Source organism: Carassius carassius, chromosome 7 (assembly GCF_963082965.1).
Source record: "Carassius carassius chromosome 7, fCarCar2.1, whole genome shotgun sequence".
In the NCBI taxonomy this organism is placed as follows: domain Eukaryota; kingdom Metazoa; phylum Chordata; class Actinopteri; order Cypriniformes; family Cyprinidae; genus Carassius; species Carassius carassius.
In genome coordinates, this window is record NC_081761.1 from 36,900,653 (window position 1) to 36,908,233 (window position 7,581).

At 35.2% G+C, this 7,581-nt stretch overlaps 1 long non-coding RNA gene across 1 annotated transcript; it reads right to left on the reverse strand.

Annotated features, from left to right (window-relative positions):
• Positions 1-4,843: 4,843 nt before the first annotated feature.
• On the reverse strand, positions 4,844-6,360 carry LOC132144134 (uncharacterized). Its single transcript, XR_009434325.1, has 5 exons — positions 5,907-6,360; positions 5,743-5,788; positions 5,571-5,648; positions 5,406-5,465; positions 4,844-4,905 (listed from the first exon to the last, which is right to left on the reverse strand). It is a non-coding gene; the product is annotated as an uncharacterized LOC132144134 (long non-coding RNA).
• Between the last annotated feature and the right edge of the window lie 1,221 nt (positions 6,361-7,581).

Sequence of the window (7,581 nt, forward strand, 5' to 3'; positions counted from 1 at the left end):
ACTGTGCATTTCTATGGCAACACTATTGATACCTAAATTAATCCTGCAGCAGTCTGGTACAGTCACGTGATTCAAGTAGAACAACTTTTCTGTGAAGATCAAACATTAAAGTTACAGTCTTTATGAGGTAATCTGATTTAAGGCTTTCCATTGAATTGTGCAGTGTAGCTGTCAATAAAGTGATGCTCCTCAGAACAGGTCTCAGTTTACCCACATGACATACAGCTGATCTGGAGCCGAGCCAGACAATGAACAAAAGATTGTCTCATCGGTTTTCCGATCACCAGTAGTTCTTTCGGACAGTTCGATTGAATAAACCAGTTGAAGAAAACGGTTCACCGGTTCTTTTGCGCTCGACGTAATGAGATCATTGGCGATGATTGCCCTTGATTCAAGCCTTCGGTTTACTCGCGCTCATAACATTAGCACAGAATCAGTTCAGAATCAATCACCAAAAGAATCAGTTCGGTTCAGACGCTCTGTGTGTCGGTCTGCTTCACGCTGAATCACACATGCACAGTATCATCAGCTCCTCGGTTCTCGAATTTGGCCCCTGGACTTCCCACCTCTGCTCGTAACTGTTAGTTTTAAAACTTAAATGGTCTAAGGCAATCGGTTTAATCAAATGGTTTGAGTTAACATAACTTGTCAGGTTTTAGTGAGGCTGTGTCTGAAGTCAGTTGTAGTTCCTTTCTCTCTTTTCTTCATTAATTCTGTTTTGTTAACAGCAGGTGTTCATCACTAATGCACAATTATCACTCAATTAATCACTTAATTACTTAATTGCAATGTATATCTTCTTTCAGTGAACTCAACTGAATTAAGTTCATAGTTCTTAAATGGTTTAAGGCGATCGGTTTCCTCAAATGGTTTGAGTAAACCTAATTTGTCAGGTTTTTAAGGATATGTTTACTCAAACGGTTTGAGTTAAGTTACTTGTCAGGCTTTACAGTGTAATTGTCTTGTCAAGATACAAATTAAAACAATGTTGATACAGCTTTTCATTTCCTTTCTCATACTGTAATGACTTGAAATAATCAAATTTTCAAAAAAATATATAAAATTCATAATTTTTCTATCTTTCTTTAATCATCTGTGCATTATAATGAAGCCTTTGTAAAACTGTACAGCATTTTTAGCTTTTTAAACAGCATACTCCGTCCTATACCAACTATTGAATTTCCTTTCATGTATGTCTATGAATCTGCAGGCTGCAGCTGGGTGCTTCTCAAATCACTGAACTCATTTAGAGTTATTATCCCTTTATTGGTTGTAAATTTTTATACATTTTGAAAGGGTCTTTTGAATTTATTTATTTTTTTTAAGGAATCTTTTCTTTAGGCACACACAGACATCAAGAATCAGCTTATGAATCTCAACAACTGTGATAAACAGCATATTCAGATAAACAGATCACCTCTGAACATCACAAATCAAGCTACTAAAGTGTCACAATAAAACAGCAAAAAAAAAAAGAAAATAGTAAGAATAAAAGAAGTTACAAAGACAATTAATAATTTATTCATGCCGCAATGCATGATGAGAGGCATGGGTGAGTTTTTATTGGCTACAACATGCTTTTGTGATGCTCACGCTGATTCTTGATGTCTGTGTGTCTAAATTAAGAATTCTTTATTCATTGGATAATAAGAATTTCAAATGGGGGAAATATCATTATGAAATAAATGTTTTTCTCTAATACACATTGGCCACAATTAATGCCCCCCTTTTATTCTATACTTTTTGAATCCTCCTTTTGCCAGTTTAACAGGTCTAAATGTTCTCCTATAATGCCTGAAGAGGTTAGAGAACACCGGACAAGAGATCAGAGACCTTTCCTTCATCCAGAATCACTCCAGACCCTTTAGATTCCCAGCTTCTCCTCTTCAGTTCACTCCTCTCATTTTCTGTAGGGTTCAGGTCAGAGGACTGGAATGGTAGCAGAAGCTTGGTTTTGTGCTCAGTGACTCATTTCTGTGTTGTTGTTGAGGTTTGTTTTTGGATTACTATTGGAAGATCTAAACATGGCCCATTATAAGAGTCTGTCGCTTACTGATTTTTTATCTGTTGGTAATTTGATAAAATCAAACATGACATGTGTCTAAACAAGATGTCTAGGACCTCCATGAGAAATATAGGCCCACAACATAAAAAATAAAGCAGTATATTTCATTGTACACATGGGGTACTTTTTATCTCTATGTTCACCAAACCCATATTGAGTGTTTGCTGCTAAAAAGCAATTTTTTTAGTTTTATCTCACCATAGAAGCAAGTCCCATTTGAAGTTCCAGTCATGTCCGATAACTGAATATGCTGGAGTTTGTTTTTGGATGAGCTAGGATAATTTTTCTTGAAACCCTCCTAAACAACATGTGGTGATGTAGGTGCTGTTTTACAATTTTTTTTTTTTTTTTTTTTTTTTTTAGATTCCTGAACCTGAGACTCAACTATTCTCTGCAATTCTCCAGCTGTGATCCTTGAAGAGTCTTTTGCTACTCAAATTCTCCTCACCATACATTAGGATGATATAGGCACACATCCTCTTCCAGGCAGTTTTATAACATTTTATGTTGATTGGAAATTCTTAATTATTGCCTACATAATATAGCTATATAAGCTGCTACCTTAGGCCACCCGGAGGCCCCATGTCGGGAGCTCAGAGATCAATCAATCATGGGAGTAAGGAGAGATGATGGTGGAGATGGCTACAGCTAATAATGGCAAGGTGAAGCCTCATGAAGCATTGAGATTTTCAGCCAAGTGGTTCACAAAAGGGTTAATTTCTGGAAACTTAATTTGCTCACAATACCACCTGGTGGCCAACGAGTGTAAAACAAGCAGATATATTACAGACAAGCAGATATATTACAGACACAGGTGGTCCAGGGGTCAGAAAGTAAAAGTCCTGCCATATTTTTGTTCCACCCATTAACTTAGCAGCTGATTTCACCAGAGGAGGAACCAAGTCATTCCTTTCAAGTCACAAACGAGTCTCACGTCAAATCCCAAGTCATCAAAGAGTTAAAGTTAGTGAGATAATTAAGTGACTAATTAAATGATGATTGTGCATTAGTGATAAACATCTGCTTTTATTGAGAATTACAGAGGATCAGATGATTTATTGTTTAAAATGATGCCACCATCATGGAGATGAGTGTTTGTGGGATTTAACTTGAGACTCGTTTGTGACTTTAAAAGGAATGACTTCGTTCCTCTGGTGAAATCAGCTGCTGAGTTCATGGGTGGAACAAAATATGGCAGGAACTTTACTTTCTGACCCCTGGACTTTACACCTCTGCCTGTAATATATCTGCTTGTTTTACATTTGTTGGCCACCAGGTGATATTGTGAGCAAATTAAGTTTCCAGAAATCAACCCTTTGGTGAACAACTTGGCTGAAAAGCTTAAAGCTTCATGAGGCTTCATCTTGCCATCACTATTTCCAGCCAAGAGATTTACAAAAGGGTTAATTTTTGGAGGCTTCATTTGCTCACAATACCACCTGGTGGCCAAAGAGTGTATAATATGCATATATATTACAGACTGTAATATATCTGCTTGTTTTACACTCTTTGGCAACTGATTGACAATGTTGTGATAAGTAGGCTATACCAACTTTGTAACTCGTTACACACCGGACATAGCAGACGTATGTAGCGAATGTATCAATCAAGAAGGTACCAGGATTATGAGTTATTTTTAATTTAAATTTTTTGATTAATCACTTGGATTAATTATTCATTTTGACTGCACTAATGTTTATTGTAAATAGACAACCATACAAGGGTAATTGTTACTAAGCCTGCCCTGGGTACAAAAATGTTCTTGTCCATTGCCCTCGCAGATTCCTGCAGCTAAGCTTGGATGTCAATTACATTCCATTAAAGGTTATTGGTGACATGCCTCTGAAGTTTGACTTTTTGCACGATTACAATACTTATAGGCAATTAGTCATCATATATCTAGTTCTTTAATGTATTTGCATTGTACTAAAGTGCTTCATTTTCAATGGGCATTTATGCGGCTGAAACAGGTAGCCTAGTATTTATACTTCTACTTGAGTAATGAATGTGAATACTTTTGACACCAGTTATATTGTTTATGTTAGTCCACATGGCCTTGTGAATGGCACTTATGGAATAAATAAAGTGTCTGAAATGGAAACTGAAATATTAACCATATATTATTCACATATTAATATTTACACATTAACTCTTAATGTGTTCTGAAGAGTCTGATGTCCAGCAGGCGTTAAATTGATTTCACATGATTAACACAGTATTTTAAAATGCTCATGCGGACAGAAATGTTTCTTACTTTTCGTGGGTGCTGCCCACACAAGAAGCTATAGACATCATACAATGATCCAAAGGCATTTATTTATAATTAAACCCAAAATGCTTAAAAAAAAAAAGATTGATCAGTGAATCACAGATTGACATTTTCACAGTTTTACTTGTTTTTGCATTGCAAAGATATAAAGGAAATAAAATAAATTAATAAAACTGGGTTCCTGGAAACATGTTCAGAAGAATTTAAAACGTATATTGAGTAAGATTATATCTCATCACTTTGACCACAGGCAGACAGCTTATTCTTCAACACTCTTGAGAGAAAAAAGGGCAAAAGAGAACTGACAGGATCTAGTGGGCAGTAGAGGTGGGTGGCACAGGAAATAACCCCATCCAGAATCCCAACCTCTGCAATGAATCAGTGCCCACTGACAGTGTCTCAACATACGTCTCTACTCAAAATCATCAAAATGATGCCTGTGTTTGTAATGACAGTCAGAGAGTATTATAGGTAATGCATGAATCGTGAGTGTCGTATGAACTGCTGTGCCTGTCAGTGTTATGTGTAACTAATACAGTTAATACAGGATGTTTGGATTGCTGCTGCGTACCTGTTAAATAAACGAACAAGAGTCAGAACAAGGAACCGCATGTATTATCTTTTGAGTTAATGTCATCTTAACATTATAGTGTTTTCCTCAGCTCTACAGCACCACACATTTATCAAATGTGATTCCAGTGATTACCCAACACTGAAAAAAATAATACATTTAAATAATAAATAAAAAATGCTTTCTCAAGTCTGGTGTTGACAGCCTCAGACTACATCTACATTGATCCAGATAAATGTATAAACACCATTTTCATTTCAAAATGTCCAAACTAGTTTTCAAGAGATTTCTAAAAGTTTCTCTTGCACACTGGAAGTAAGTAAAGGAACTAGCTACTGGCAATATATACACTGATACTCTACTGTAAGTATTTAAGACATACTGCTGCTGCACAAATAGCAATAACTCATATAATCCATACTGGAACAGAAGGAAAAGACTATTTAATATCCATTGACTACTGAGGATATATTGAGAAAACCTCTGGATCTTCTACTTACTGTCTGATTCTGATATTCAGAAGAGCCCGACTGATGAACAGCAGCTCTGGGATGGACAGACTATGTGAAAGACAAATTGATCATTTAATAGATTTAATCACTTTTTAATGCAAAAAATATTTTGCAAATGCATGATTGTGCTGTAGTTTTTGAGATTTCACTTACTGTGAGTGTGTTGTACACATCAGAAGAACTGGACTTGAGATCTAGAGTCATATATGTGCTTATACTGGGATCATTGTTCTACAGGGAATGAGGGAGAATATATACATATTGTTTGTTAATTTTTTTTATTTTGGTGTGTGTGTGTGTGTGTGTGGTGCATTAATCATCTCACCTCATACTCGTGTACAGCAAATTTTCTGTTCATGCTTTTCCTCTGACTGTCAAAAAGGAAACAAACAGTTTATGGTTTCATAAATATATAATTTGTAATTAAATATCCTTCTGCATTAGTTTGAAAGTAAATAATGTTTATATACTCCTCATTATGTTATTTACATTATACATATTATAATGATGATGATGAATACTCCTCCAGATGCCACTGTGATCACAAACACTAGATTCCCAGCAGCACCATGATGAACTGAAAGAGGAAGATTATCATAATTAACAAACTGATGAATGATGTGAAGATACAGGAGTGTGTTAAAGGAGTCATATTATACGATTTTAAGTTTTCATTTCTCTTGGGAGTGTTAGAAGCTGTTTGTGAATACATAAGATCCCTAAAGTTGCAAAGACTAAAGCCAAAAACCCAAAGAGATATTCTTTATAAATTTAAGACTTGTCCATGCTATCCTAAAATGCCTCATTTAAACACGGCCCCACATTTCTACATCACTGTGTGGGTAGATGTGCATAACATTGCCCAAATATTCACGTAAAGAAGGAGTAACTTTGATTCTCTGTAGTATTGTTGTCGTGGGGATGCTGTGTTTCGTTGTGAGAGTGAAACTACTTTGTTTGAGCTTCCAAAAGAGGACACAACTAGAAAGCAGTGGTTACTGTTCCTGAACAGTTCAAATCAAATATACATGTGTGTGGAGCACATTTTACAGAGGATGTTTCCTGAACCTGGAGATTATACACTGTAAAAGGTGATACTCTATATTTACTCAATAAAATTGTGGCAACAGATTACAAACAATATTAATAATTCAATTTAACACGTTAGAATTAATTAGAATTAATCAAATGAGATGCTTAAAAGCAATCATCCAAAATGAGTAAAATAACATGAAAAAAGAAAAAAAGTAAAATGTATACAAAAATATTGGTTATGTTACACAAGATGAGAAGCACCTGGCTGCATCCTGCGTATAAAGGCGAGGTTGCACATGTCAACCTGCCCCATACCTACTCTGATTGGTTCGATTGTCTTTCATAGGCATACATGATAGGAAATGTGTGCGTAGTTGAAGCACACTGTTAAAAATAATACACTATATTCAATTAATACAATTGTGGTAACAGATTACAAGCAATATTATTAATAATATAAATTTAATACATTAGAATTCATTAGAATTAATCAAATGAGATATTTAGAAATTAACCATTCAAAATGAGTCAAATAGCACAAAAAAATAAAGGTAAAATTAAAAAAAAAATTATTTGAGAAAAAGAAACAAAACACTATTATGATGAATACTATGTTATGCATAGCAGGCCAGTAGTTGGTGACTAAGGATCACAGCACAAAAATGTAATTCATGTTTTTGTTGATTAAATGAAGATGATACAGGCATCGTGTTCAAAAGCTTAAGTTTTCAAGCCCCCAAAACAGAGGTTTTGAAGAAACCTGATGTTAACAAACAGAATCACTGAAGGAGAATAATCTAATTACCATTATTGTGGTCAGTGTTTGCTGTAGTTGGGCTCTTGACCTTTAAATTTCTAAAAAAGCGAATGAAAAGTAAGATCAGGTGGTGTTTGTATGTTTTGACATTATTTGATCTGAATTTTTGAGTTGGTTGTGTCTTACCTACAACAGGCGTCCTGGGGTTGTACAGTTTAAGGTCAGAATTCTTAAACTCTTGATTTTACATAAAATTCCAGGTGTTCTATTGTTGAATTACAGGGGCTGCTTTAATGAATGTTAATTTATCTCAGAGAACAGGCTCTGTTTATAACACTCAGGTCAAACGATAATTATGTAAAACCAAACCAA